General features: G+C 41.5%; 1 protein-coding gene and 2 long non-coding RNA genes across 8 annotated transcripts in view; 2 read left to right on the top strand and 1 right to left on the bottom strand.

Annotated features, from left to right (window-relative positions):
- The window catches only part of LOC110256604 (uncharacterized), a 138,558-nt gene that overhangs the window by 16,287 nt on the left and 107,382 nt on the right, over window positions 1-14,889 (bottom strand). The window lies entirely within an intron of this gene.
- Window positions 1-14,889, top strand: part of AIG1 (androgen induced 1) — a 252,199-nt gene that overhangs the window by 210,939 nt on the left and 26,371 nt on the right. The window lies entirely within an intron of this gene.
- Window positions 4,626-11,442, top strand: LOC146405973 (uncharacterized). The gene is made up of 2 exons (XR_014845307.1): window positions 4,626-9,296; window positions 9,404-11,442. It is a non-coding gene; the product is annotated as an uncharacterized LOC146405973 (long non-coding RNA).

The raw sequence follows: 14,889 nt of genomic DNA, 5'->3' as shown, positions 1-14,889 counted from the left end.
CTGGAAAGTTCTGAACAGAGAATTGACATGATCTTAGATGTTTTTAAAAGGCCAGTTTGACTACTATGTTAAGAATGGATGGGGGCAAGGATGAAGCAAGAGGATTGTTAAGACGCTATAGAAGTAATTCTAGAGGGAAATGATGGGGTTTGGACCAAAATGATAGAAATGGCGTTGTGAGAAGTAGTAGGATTCTGAATATATTTTGAAGATAAGAGTCAACAGTATTTCCTGTTTAATTTAGGCCATATCTAAATTAAAGTCCAGACTCAGCCCCTTTAATGCTTTTTAACCTTGATCTGTGATAGTGAAACAGTGGTCCCCAAAGATGTCCACATCCCATTCTTCAGAACCTATGAATACATCACCTCACCCAACAAGAGACTTTGAGGATGTGATTTCATTAAGGACCTTGAAATGAGAAAACCAGCCTGCACTATCCAAGTGGGCTCAGTCTAATCTCACAAGGAAAGACCCTTTCCCAGCTGTGGTCAGAGAGGAACATGGCTGGGAGAACAGAAGGTGATATGAAAAGGACTCAACCAACCTTCACTGTCCTTGACAATGGAGGAAGGAGCCATGAGCCAAGGAATGTGGGCTTCTCTTTGGAAGCTAGAAAAGTCAAGGACACAGATTCTGCTCTAGAACCTCTGGAATGGAATGCAGCCCTAACATCCTGCATCCTGATATCAGCAGCCTCATGAGACCTGCGTTAGACTTTTCTTTCTTCTTCTTTTTTTTTTTTTTTTTTAGGACTGCACCTACTACATGTGGATGTTCACAGGCTAGCGGTCAAATCCGAGCCACAGCCACTGCCACACCAGATCTGAGCTGCATCTTTGACCTACGCTGCAGCTTAAGGCAACTCCAGATCCTTAACCCACTGAGCAAGGCTAGGGGTTGAACCCACATCCTCACAGACACTATGTCTGGTTCTTAACCCCCTGAGCCACAAAAGAAATCCCTTGTATTGGATTTCTAGCCTATAGAATTCTAAGATGAATTCATGTTCTTTTAAGCCACAGTTTGTGGCAATGTGTTATAGCAACAATAGATGATCAATTAGGAAAACAAAATTTTAAAAGGAGTTCCTATTGTGGTTCAGTGAGTTAAGAACCTGACCTAGTGTCTGTGAGGATGTGGGTTCGATCCCTGGCCTTGCTCAGTGGGTTAAGGATCTGGCACTGCCTTAAGTTGCAACACAGGTCTCAGATGGAGCTCACATCTGATGTTGCTGTGGCTGTGGTGTAGGCTGGCAGCTGCAGCTCCAATTTAGTCCTTAGCCTGGGAACATCCACATGGCACAGGTGCAGCTATGAAGAGAAAAGGAAAAAAAAAAAGACAATCAATACACTTGCGCGAATCCCTTAATCACCTAGGATCTCAGTTTCCCCATCTGGAGAAAAAAAAAAAAAAAAAAGGAAAGTGATGGTACTTAGGCAGGTTTGCTATAAGAATCAGAAAAATGACTGCTACATGATCGGCACTCAGTGCAATGCCCTTGTTCTTCTGCGTTTATTCTAAAAATACCCAGTCCTTAAGGGGCCTGAACCCAGCTGCTGTGTGCATGTTTCTTTGCTCATTGACCTGTTATGCTGCTCTGGGTGCTGAGGTCCAGATCCTTGAAATCAGACAGCTCTTGTTCAGATCCCTTCTTTTACAGGCTTTGCCTCTCTTAGCCTCATTTTTGCCACCTTTAAAATGGGAGGGGGAAAAAAAGGGAGTTCCCTGGTGGTTCAGTGGGTTAAAGATCTGGTGTTGTCATTGCTGTGACTCAGGTTGCTGCTGTGGCATGGGTTCATTCCCTGGTCCAGAAACTTCAGCACGCCCCAGGTGTGGTCAAAAATAAATAAATAAAATGGAAGGTAATGCCTGCACATTATCTCCTGTTATAGATAATAGATTAACGAGCACATGAGGCACTCAAGCAACCGCATTGCTTATTGAGGCACTCAAGCAACCCCATTGCTTATTAGCAGTGACCTCACTGATTGTCAAGAGCAATGCATTCCTACCAACTTTAAAGCTCTCACCTCCCCCCGCCCCTGCCATCATTCAGCCCTGCGTCTCCTGCAGACCCGTCTCCCACAATTATTAGCGCCAAATCCTACTCAGCCTTCAGGTATTAGCTTCAATCTCTCTTTCCCAGGGAGGCCGTCTCTGATTCCCGAGACATGGGTCAGCCTCTCTGTGGTGCACTGCTGTAGTCATCTGCTCATTTCCATCTGGGACATTAAAAAACAGTTGGAGTTATGTGGTTATTTGATTGATTTATTTTCAAAGTCTGCCACCCAGTTCTCCCCTCACTATCTAGAGCAAGAAAAAGATGAGCAGTTGAAATAATCTTAAAGAGCTTCCTCATTCTCTGATTTTCTGAGGGTTAGCACATACCTCTTCTCGTTAAATATCACATCAATCAAATTGTCAGAGAAAACATTCTTAAGATAGAGTGCTTAATAAGAGAAATTGTGATGGGATGTGAGTTTAAATACAAGCAAAGTAAGGACATTTTTTATTTTTAATTATATACATATAATAAAATTTACACCTATCTTACACTTAGCTCAATAATAACCATGTAAGGTGTTTACAATACTCCATCTATTTTTCTGACATTGAATTTCAGCTTTATTGTCTCTTCTCCCACCTGCCTGATCCTTCAAATTGCCAACTGAAGCTGATAGACTTGTAGGTGGGACCTCACAGACTGTGCTCCTTGCCAGAGTGACATCCTGTAAGGGAGATGACCCAGTTCAAACAATAAAAAAATTTCGAGTAGAAGTTGCCATTGTGGCTCAGTGGTAACGAACCTGACTAGTGTCCATGAGGACTCTCAGGTTCGATTCCTGTCACTCAGTGGGTGAGGATTCAGCATTGCCATGAGCTGTGGTGTAGGTCGCAGACTCGGCTCAGATCTGGTGTTGGCTGTGGCTGTGGCATAGGCCAGCAACTGTAGCTACCATTTGACCCCTAGCCTGGGAACCTCCATATTGCTGCGGGTGCGGCCCAAAAAAGACCAAAAAAAAAAAAAAATTTCAAGTAGAGAAAACATCCATTTTTTTTTAGCCCAAGTGTAGCCTCTTCATTTCCCTGAGGGGAGCCTTCTCGATATCTTTAAGTACAAGATAGTACTTTGAAGGCTCAGAACATATTCTCTGTTGGCTGCATGGGTGGGAAAACATGACCCGCCTCACCAGGGACCCTAATCCTGCCCATCCCACCTTCAGCAGATGGTTTCTGCAGCCTGTGGTCACTGGGAGGAAGCGTGTTCCCAGGATTCTGTTTCCCACAGCACCCAGCAGTGCTGGGCTCCCAGGAGACACAGAATAAAAACTGACTGAAAATAAACAATTCAGAGCAGGAGCTATCTGCACCACAGTTGAGCTTATACCTCAAGAATCAAAATTTTACAGCTAAAAAGACCTTTAATGTGAGATAGAATAAAAATGGCAACAGAAACTTGGTCTAAGATAGCCTTGCAAAACTTTGACTTTAGACATTTAAGTAGACTCATTTCCCCAATAATTTCCAAAGTAAGAGAAGGAACTAGAACTAGTTTGGTTATCATTATCATATTTTCATTCTCCCACATTCTGAAAGAACCAGGTCCATGTGGACACAGGATGAAGCTCCTTAATTCTCTCAAACAAGTATTCATGGAGTCCCTCCTGTGTATCAGGCATGGTGCTAGGCACAGGAGGTCAATAAAGTATAAAGCTTTGGCTCTGATGTCAGGAGCTTACTGTCTCTTGACAGATAAAGGGAAATTTAAAAGCAATTACCCTACAGTGCATAAGAGCTATTTATCATAGAAGAAATACAAGAGGCTCTCAGTGTCCCGAGGAGCATTCCTTATCCCCAAATTACAAGGTCATGGCAGGCTGCCCTGAGGAGGTGACATGTAAACTGGCCCTTGAGGGTGAAGCAGAGCTGGCCATATGATGGCCCCAGGTAAGCGTGTCCCAGGCAGAGAAAGGTGATAGCCTAGAGGCAAGAAAGAGCAAATCATAGTCATGTGGTCAAAGAGGTTCAGTGCACCTGGAATCATCTGGATTTTCCCCACTCCAATCACTACCTCCACTCTTCCTACCAAAACTGTTTTTATTTTACCTCTCCACAGCATCCTTCTTTGAACTGGTTTTTTTGGTTGGTTGATGGATTTGCCCATTTTCTGTGATGCCCAGCCATCCGTGGTGCTCCCTGGCCACCTCCTTGGCAGGCCCCATTCTTCTGCTCAGTCCCAAACACTCAAACCCTCTGGGCAAGCTTTCTTATGCTGCTTTCCATCCACTTTCTACTTCCTGGCCAGAGATTATTTTAAAATGCAAATCCAATCATGTTAATGCTTCTACTTAAAACTCTTCAGGAGTTTGTTTTTATTCCAGTTTTGGAAGGTTTGCTTTTTTTTTTTTTCTTTTTTGGTAGCACTTTTATTTTTCCTTATACCATGACGTATCCTTGGGCTGTGATATTCTCACCTGACAGTAGAAAAACAAGATGTGTAAGTCATCCTTAAAAGCTGAGAATTACGTATGAAAGCCTTACATAAATCAAGGCAATGCATAAATTTGCAGGTACAAATACAAATCATTTTGCAACTATAGTGAGTAATTTAGCCCCGTGATATTCTGCGGGGAAAACACTGGAGAAGAAAGAAAATGGAGTCTGAAGGGTTGGGTTTAGCTACTGCGCTGGAAGACTACAAGAAAGAAGTTACAGTTCATTCATAAGTTCTGGCCAGCCTCTAGAAAGATCCAGGAATTCTCATTAGTACTCTGTTCAGATCTGATCAGGCCCCAGAGGGGTGAGCAACTCACGAGAACTTGTCAGGCACAGAAAAGCCATTACATCAGGCCAAGTCCCTTCCATAGACACATTACCCTCAGCCTCCCGTGGTCACACGAAATGCCAAACTGAATTTACTAAACTTTAAACCAAACATAGGTACAGAATTTCAGAAAATATGTTATCAAGAAATAGTTGACTTGAATACAGTGTGAAATGGTGCTATTTGCCTGCCTAACAGACAAGGACAGGTGTCTATTTTAAAAAGCCATATGCAGGTAGATGAGTCTAACATAAGATGTAAACCTCTGCTGGGGCAAACTTGTAATCTAACTCATACAGAAAGCCAGTGTCCACTTAAAAGTATTTGCAGTGGCCAATGGACAAGCCAAACTCATCAGAATCCTACTTGCTAATCCACATCAGCTGGAATGGCTGGACACCATATTTGCACTCAAAGGCGTAATCATCTTAATTTTCATGGTGGTTGGTTCCACGGCTGTGACATCTGTTTCTGTCCTAAAGTCAGTAATACCAGGATACTTGGTGATACCTCCAAACCACTTTTTGCACATTGTGTTGACATATAGGTCCTTTCCAATAGCAGCACCACATCTTAAGTTTGAACTGGAAGCGTTCTCGTGAATGCCAGGATTCCATGCCTAAGACGAATGGCTGGAAAGAACTCCCAGATTTAAACCTCTTCTCACTGCTAGGGAGCCTTAACTGATGCCAGGGAGCTCAGCTCTCTTCTCCGGCGAGGACAGTAGGCAGCAGTAGCTCCTGTTTGACATCCAGGATAGGGTGGCACCTCTTCTTGATGTCATGTACAGTTTCTGCTGTAATAATGAAGCTGTAACATCGTTTTCTTACAATCTTGAGACATATTCTCCCAAATCTGAGCTAGCTGGGTCCAGAAGTAAGATAACATGGAGCATGCGTAACCCTCATAGATGGGCATTATATGGGTGACAGCATTGCCCAAGTCTGTACACCCAGCAGTGTAGGACCAAAGGCTACAGCCAGAAAAGCAGCATACAAGGTGTGTACTGAAGGGGTCAAACAGGACTTGTGACAAGTAGTCCTGAAGTTCAACGGAGCATCATTAAGGAGAACATGGTGTTTCTCAGGAGCAACAGAAATCACTGCAGGGATGTAATGCCAGATTCCCATCTCACCCAGTAGGAATAGAGCCATGTTCAATGACATTATCTGGTGATCTCTCTCTCTCTCTCTCTCTCTCTCTCGTTCTGAGTTCATCATCTGTATGATTCTCCTTCTGCCCCATACCTACCACGGCATCCTGTTATCTTGGGCAATAAATATTGGAAGGCAGACAGGCACAGTAGTTGTTATCCCACAAGAGACCTTTTTTCTTCTGTCTGAGGCCTCATTGAGCAAAAGAACAGTGGTTTCTAGATTCTGTTACTTTCACTTGCTGCACACATAGATGGAGAACTGGCCGTGAAGCAGTGTCAGCATCTGGAGAGCTTTTCATTGCTGAAATTCTTTAGTGAGCCCAAAGGTTCTGGATGACCTCACCCCTGCCTACCTGTGCTACCTCCCCTCCCATTCTTGTCCACTCAGCCTCTATCCTCCAGCCACACTCAACTGCTTTCCATCCCTTAGAGCCACCATGTCTTTCTTGCCTCAAGACATTCACCCATGTTCTTCCCTCAATTGTCACTCAGTTTCCAACCCAACCCTTAACCCACTGATAGGTGAACCACTGACCTTTGGAATTTTACATTAAACATCACTTTTTCCAAGAAAACTTCCAGGATTCCCCATCTAGTTTAGGTCTGTGCTACTTTCTTCCTGCTTCTTGCTTATTTGGAATTACTTCTTAAATGTCTGGTTTTCCTTCTGCATGATGATATCCTGAGGGTGGAAGCTAGGCCTCTTCTATTCATTTCCATGTTCCCCACCTCCTGGCAGAATGTTTGGCTCCAAGCGTTTGTGAAATTCAGCAATGAGTGCATGAAGAAAGGCTATAAGCAAATGTTAAGGTTTGGTGAGCCCAAGCTAGGTTATCTCTTGGTTTCTGTTTTCTTTGTGATGTGAAATTATCTGAATGCAAGAGGAAGGCAGGTGACATGGAAGGGGTTTTCTGTTTTGTTTTTCTAAGAAGGAATATAATATACCTCTATTATCCATCACATAGTTTCAACAGTTACCAATATATTGCCAAACTTGTCTCATCTATACCTTTACCTTATCATTTTTTAATAGAGATATAATTTGCATACCACAGGATTCACCCTCTTAAAGTATACAATCCTCTGGGTTTTGGAATATTCACAAAGTTGTGCAAACATTATATTATCTAATTACAGAATATTTTAACCATCTCCCGCAAGCATCTCTGTACTATTTAAACAATCACTCTCCCATCCCCTCTCCGCCCAGCCCCTGGTAATGACTGATCTACTTTCTGTCTATAGGTATTTGCCTATTCTGGACATTTCATTATAAATGGAGTCATACAATATGTGGTCTTTTTTCTGGCTTCTTTCACTTATAGTGGGACCAAGGTTCATCCATGTTGTGCCATGTGTTCATACTTTAGCCATTTTTATGGCCAAATAATATTTCATTGTATACATATGTGGAGTTCATCTATTCATTTATCAATTGATGGACATTTTTGGATTGTCTCCACTTTTTTGGCTGAAGAGGGACATGTGAAGATATAAAACATCCACATAGTTGAAGGGAGAAAGGGATAACAGGGAAGCAGAAGGATTTCAGGCCATGGAATAGGCCTGTTTCAATCTGAGACTACAAAATAATACTGTGTGGACATGTGATTTTTATGGCTTACAAAACCTTTAAGAGTGAGCTCTCCTTGACTCTAGAACACCACATGCCAGTTTGACAAACCTTGTTCCGTGGACTTCCCCTTGGTCTCTCTCAACTCGCATTTGTAGTATTTGCTTTGTGGGGGTCCTTTTCTCCCAGGCCTCACTTCCACATGCAGTCTGCCTTTGAGTCTCAGATTAGATGCCATGTCCTCCAGAAAACCATCCCTGACACTCTCAGTTGGTGTTAGATGCCCCTTTCAAGTCCTCCCGTGGCATCCTTCAGTCGCCCATGAAAGCACTCACAGCACTGCTCTAAAAGCTCATCCCTGCACAGGTGCTGGGCTTGTAGGCAGCAGCTACTAGGATGTTCTCCATGTAGCCCCACTGCCAGAGACAATGCTGGTATGTAATCAGAGTTCAGTAAATTTTGAAGGAATAAGTGAATGAATGAATGATGCATACTTTCACTTCCTTCATCTGGAACACATTTATCTGCCTTTTTATTTTGTCTAACTTGCTGTATTTGTGGTTCCCTTTCACAGCCTTCAGGGTTATAACCCCTCTTGCTTCTGGTGTCTGCCACCTGGTGGGTAAAGTTGATCTAGGGGCTTGCACAAACTTCCTGGTGGGAAGGACTGGTGCCTGCCCGCTGATGGGTGGAGCTGAGTCTTGTCCCTCTAGTGGGCAGGGCCACTTGGAGGGGTGTGTTTAGAGCTGGCTGTGTACCCAGGAGGACTTTTAGACAGCCCGTCTGCTAATGGGTGGGACAGTTTTCCCACCCTTGTTTGTTATTTGGCCTGAGGCGTCCCAGCACTGGAGCCTGCAGGCTCTTGGGTGGGACCAGGTCTTGTTTCCAAAATGGCCACATCTAGGGGAGCTCACGCCAAGGATTATTCCCTGGAGCCTCTGCCTCCAGTGTCCTTCCCCAAAGTGAGCCACAGCCAACCCTTGCCTCCCAAGGAGACCTTCCAAGACCCACAGCTAGGTCTGGCCAGGTTCCTATGAAGTTTGTACTTTGCCCTGGGTCCCAGTGTATGTGAAACCTTGTGTACACCTTCCCAGTGTGGAGTCTGTGTTTCCTCCAGACTTGTAGAGCTCCTGCACTCAAGCCCCACTGGCCTTCAAAGCCAGATGCTCTAGGGGCTCCTCCTCCCAGTTCCAGGTCCCCAGGCTGGGGAACCTGCCATGGGGTTCAGAACTGTCCCTCCTGTGGGAGAATCTCTACAGTATAATTGTTTTCTAGTTTGTGGCTCACTCGTCCGGCAGGTATGGAATTTACTTAGATTGTGAAAGCAGTCCTCCTGCCATCTCCTTGTGGCTTTCTCTTTGTCTTTGGCTGTGGAGTATCTTTTTAGATAGTTTCCAGTCTTTTTTGTCAATAGTTTTTTGGCAGTTAATTGTGATTTTATTGTTTTCACGAAAGGAGGTGAGCTTAAGTCCTTCTACTCCACCATCTTATCTCCTTTATGATGCATAGTTTTAAAACCATAAATCCATGAGGGTCAAAGATGCTAAGAACTAAGACAGGGTCGTAGTGTAGCTGTCTTCCCAACATACTGGTGGGTGCAATTCCTCAGAGATAAACCTTCACACCCTTAATAAGTGAGAACTAGAGTGATTAATGTTCGTCAAAACACATTTATTTGTATTTCTGAATAAGTTTCTATCAAAGTTGAAAATAAAATTTTGAAAAATATTAGCTCGTCAGTTTTCCCATTTTCTTTCTTTCTTTTTTTTTTTTTTTTTGTCTTTTGTCTTTTGTCTTTTTGTTGTTGTTGTTGCTATTTCTTGGGCAGCTCCTGCGGCATACGGAGGTTCCCAGGCTAGGGGTTGAATCGGAGCTGTAGCCACCGGCCTACGCCAGAGGCACAGCAAAGCGGGATCCGAGCCGCGTCTGCAACCTACACCACAGCTCACGGCAACGCCGGATCATTAACCCACTGAGCAAGGGCAGGGACCGAACCCGCAACCTCATGGTTCCTAGTCGGATTCGTTAACCACTGCGCCAAGACGGGAACTCCCCATTTTCTTTCTTTATTCACATTTGATATTCCATTCTTGTTTTTGTTTTTGTTTGTCTTTTTGCCTTTTCTAGGGCCACTCCCACGGCATATGGAGGTTCCCAGGCTAGGGGTCGAATTGGAGCTGTAGCTGCTGACCTATGCCACAGCCACAGCCACAGCCACAGCTCACGGATCCAAGCCGCATCTGCGACCTACACCACAGCTCACGGCAACACTGGATCCTTAACCCACTGAGGAAGGCCAGGGATCAAACCCGCAACCTCAAGGTTCTTAGTTGGATTCGTTAACCACTGAGCCACGACGGGAACTCCTGATATTCCATTCTTGAATGAAGGTTTCTAGAACATAACTTAAAAGTGGCAAGAGGCTATTCACCCAGGTGGACACAGGGAGGGAAGAATAGGACACTAGCCAGGATTTCAAATGTAATCTGGCATTAGAGAGGTAAACTCTTAATTGACATTGGAGAAGGTGAAAGTGCTTTTTCAAAAGAAAGAAAACTACTAGTGGTATGCCCCCTTATTACCATCAACTTTGTTAACTCAACTTTTTATTCCTTTTTGTTAACTCAATGAAAAATTTGCCCATGTATATATATTCCCCCAAAATATTAAATTATGGAAAATCAGAAATTTTACTGGCATATTGTGATAATAGGGATAGTCCCTGAACTTAACCAGATAAACCATTCTTTAAAATACTCTTGCCTATAAAATACAGCTACATTTAAAACATTGTATGCTCCAAGCCTTTGAATTAATTTTCCTTTGAGGAAGGCACTGTGTAGAGGAAGCAATATCTGACACATACAAATTAAATCAGTTTGATGTATTAAAATGTAGTTGGCAACACTCCAGCTACTTAGTTTGCTTTTAATAGTTTATTTCTAAGTGCATGCATCTTTAAACTAATGGTGTAGCTTGTTTTTACAAGAGAAAAGGAGTGGGAGATGGCCTTAAACGGACTCTTGCTTTGCAATCCAAAGTATATCTTAATGCAGGTTCCCCCATGCTTATCTAATAATGAGGTTGGACAAGAATAATGCTGCCTCAGATTGCAATGTTCAAGGCATTCATTAAAGTTAATAATCAGTGCTCTTGCATAAAAGCTTTATGCCTAATGTTGATCGGCTCTTTATTGTGTGGAGTTTGCTTGTATTCAAGTAGCAAGGAGCTCACCACAAAGGCCATCAGGTAGGTTTCCATGGTAGCAGTCCTTCTTTTGTTATTCCCATTTGTAACATAGTATCCAAATACTCACCCTGTCACTGCTTAAAGACAAGAAATAAAATATTGATAATGCCAGTAGAGTCTGGAAGCTGGGCTTTGGGTGTGACAGGAAAGGAGGACATGCTCTCTACTCAGTTTTTCTTTTAAGCAGCTGTCCACTACAGCGGACTAGTGTCCCCTTGGTCTTATTATATTATGTCCTAGTAATGACCCTCAGTGGTCTCATATCATTGCTCTAGAAACAAATAGAGCTAAATGACGAATAGGATAGTGCTGAATCTTAGAAAAGACAGGTTTGTGACTGTACCTAGTAAGAGTGCAATGTGAAACTAGGGAAGAAAAACATCGACTTTTTAACATATAAAAGGTAACATGGAGGAAAAACAGCTTTTGGATATTTTTTTTGCATTCTTTTAGGTGTATATCTTTCCTAGTGACTCAACACCTGGATTTACCATTGTCTTTGTTGTCTAAAAATTAGTGCAACTGGCACCTGCCACTCCCTTTGGTTGTGAATCAATTATTTGAGCTTATGGCTGCACATAGGCGCTTTATGATGCAGCCTGTTTGTTTGTTTTTTATTAAAGTAGTTGATTTCTAGTGTTGTGTCAGTTTTTGCTGTATATCCTGGCTTATTCTAACACAGATCACCAGATAAGTCAACTGGTACTCAGTCATTCAGATAGAAGAATTTACTAAGGCTTAATATCGTTCCTCTATTCAATCATGCCGCAACATCACTTCTGCCACTTACTCAAGAGAGAGTAAAAACTGTAACTCAATTTAATTTACTATCTCCTTCCCAGAGGCTAGGAGATCTGAAAATGTTTATGAGCTGGTAGGACTTTAGTGCTTCAGGTTTAGCTACTTTAATTCATGAAATCTCCACAGGGCACTGTAGGGCTTTCCCTTGTAGTTCTGGCCTAAATAGGTGTAACATACGTGAAGATATGTACATTTTTGCCATATAGTAAATATATTTTAAAGTAGTTATAAAAGAAAACTTTAGTGAGATGGACAGTGGGAATTATTAGGGAATTAGATAAGAATTTGGCTGATTAGACTAAGAAATGGAAAGGACCCAAGGTTGAGGTGGAAGAAATTTAAGCTGAATGAAGGGTTGAAGGTTGAAGCTATTGAGAGGTATCCATTTACCCTGCAGGTGGGGTAAATGATGGGGGGGATGTGGGCTTTCCCGAGGGGCAGCTAAGAATTAGATCAGTTCGAGGTCAGCAGGATGAGAAACTGGGGTGACTTACTGATCAAGAAGAGGAAATGCAGTGGAGGACTATGGGAAGGGGTGGAAGCAGGTCCTCCAAGCCAGGCTAGGGGAAGTGCCGGCCTGATGCAATCCTGCACTGCTTCCAGAAGCCCATCAGTGAACCAGACCACTGTTTTGGAAGAAGGAAGGCCTTCAATTGTTCTGGAGTGTACAAAGCACCACTGTTTTCTCATTTTATAAATTAGAAAAAAATCAACATTTTTGCCTATTTTTAATGAATGTTAATTTTAAGTTGCCTTTTATTTTGAATGCAGTCACCAGTGTTGAGGTGGAAATACTCTCTAGTTTTTATTCTGAACCATCTTCTTTAGAGACTTACCTCCATTCGCTGATTTATTTGTACTACAAATATAAACAGTACTCACCATGTATTGGCTGTGCTAGCTGATAGAGATCCAAAGATAAATGAAACTAATAGTGAAGAGCCAAGAAAAACTCTTGTGTTTCTGGCAAGGGGAGTGAAAGAATAACCATTCTGAAATATATCCAGTGCATTCTCAATGACAAAGCCCTTCTTGGAATGGGAAAAGATTTTACCAAGGCCTTACAGACCTGGAGAAAAGGCAGTTAGTCAATGCAAGCCCCCTCTAGCTTTCCTATATCATAACCCAGGGACACGGGCCCACTAAAAGACTGAGATTTAACCATATGATTATAGAATACATCTTCATCTCCACCACACCTACCACCACATCAACAATCCAGTATGATAGTGGATTACAACTGAGAGGCACAGATTCTATTTAAGAGGGAGCTCTTAGGGAAACTTAAGGAAAATGAGAAGGGAGTGGAAAAACAAGGAAAGTAAAGGAAATTGAAGCCTATGGCACCTGTGGCTAGAGCAAACATTAAACACAGCCCAAGTCCTAGTCAGGCTAACATACTAAAGTTCTGGTTACTTCAGTTTCTAGTATGATAAACATCATGTCTGACTTTCAACAAAAATACCAAAGCATAATAAAATAAAGAAAAAATAAGAGTTTGAAGAGACAAAGCAAGCACCAGAACAAGAATGGCACAGATTTTGGAATTATCCAATAAGGAATTTTAAATAACCATGATTAACATGTTAAGGGCTCTCATGATAAAAGTAGAGACATGTAAAAACGGGAGTCTTAGATGCAGAAAGTTGGGAGCTCTAAGACATTATCAAAAGGAAATGCTAGAAAAGCTCTGTAATGGAAATGAAGAATGCCTTTGATGACAGTAGACTGGACATAGACAAGGACAGAATCAATGAGCTTGAAAGTGTATCAGTAAAAACTTCTCAGACTGAAATGCAAAAGAAAAAAGAATGAAAAGATGAAACAGTATTCAGGAACTGTGAAGCAATTTCAAAAGTTTTGCCATACACAAAATTGGAATACCAGAAGAAGAAGCTGGAGTGTGGGGGAGTGAGGGAACACATTTTACTTATAGAAGAATGAAGACAGGATTTATAGCATACTTCACATCAGAAACCACTTCAAGCAGGAGGAGAGTGAAGTAAAATATTTAAAGTGTTGAAAGAAAAAAAATCCAACAAACTACATTCTGTATTCAGCAAAATTACCATTCACACGTAAAGGAAAAAATATTTTCTCAGACAAACAAAAACTGAAGGAGTTGATTGCCTACAAACCTATCCTAGAAGAAATGTTAAAAGATATTCTTCAGGGAGAATGAAAATGATAAAGGTCAAATTTGGATCTACATAAAGGAAGAACAAAGAAAAAAAGAGTAAGTAAAGAAGAAATACAATATTTTATTTCTCTTGTTCTTAAATGATCTATTGGAGAAGTGTTCAACGTTATAATAGTAACAGAGTGTTGGATTACAGCATGTAGATAAGTCAAATCAATGGCAATGAATTTATAAGGGATGGAAAGGAAGAAATGAGAATACCCTCTTATTAGGTATTTTCACTACCTATAAATAAATATTTGAAAGTGGATTTGTATTAGTTCTGAACATGTATGGCAACTTTAGGGAAACACTAAAAAATTTTGCAAAAATATCTATGATTTATACTCTAAGAGAGAAGAGAAAATGAAAGCATATAAAATATTTAATTACAACCAAAGAAAATGGAAAAGAAGAAGAAAAAAAGAAACAGGAGTTCCCATAGTGGCTCAGTGGTTAACAAATCTGACTAGCATCCATGAGGACACAGGTTCAATCCCTGGCCTTGTTCAGTGGGTTAAGGATCCAGCATTGCCATGAGCTGTGGTATAGGTCACAGATGCAGCCTGGATCTGATGTTGCCAGCAGCTACGGCTCCAATTTGACCCTTAGCCTGGGAACCTCCATATGCCGTGGGTGCAGCCCTAAAAAGCAAAACAAAAAAAAGGAAACAAAAGAAACAAAAAATCAGTACAATGACTAAAAAATATAAACAAGTCTGTTATTAATTCAACTATACGGATATTCACTTTAAATGCGAATGGTCTAAATAAAATTGAGACAAAGATTGTCACAAAGATAAAAACAATACCCAAATATGTGTTGCCTACAAGCAACCCACTTTAAAGACATTGATAGGCTAAGAGTACAGGAATGGATAAGGATATAACATGTTATTAGTAATCAAAATAAAGATGCAGTTGCTATATTTATTTCAGAAAAGCACATTTCAAAAACAAAATTATCACAGAGAGAAGCATTATATAATGATAAAGGGAATAATTCTCCAATAAGATAAAATCTTCAATGGGTATGATTCTAATAACAGAACATCAAAGTATGTGAGAGAAAAACTGATAGAACTGTAAGAGTCATACAAATCA

Source organism: Sus scrofa, chromosome 1 (assembly GCF_054392235.1).
Source record: "Sus scrofa isolate SSC_HxYL_T2T_F1_AM1 chromosome 1, Sscrofa_HxYL_maternal_Yorkshire_Landrace_v2.0, whole genome shotgun sequence".
Classification (NCBI taxonomy): domain Eukaryota; kingdom Metazoa; phylum Chordata; class Mammalia; order Artiodactyla; family Suidae; genus Sus; species Sus scrofa.
Note: the sequence above shows the minus strand (reverse complement) of the source record. Positions and strands in the feature narration are given on the sequence as shown.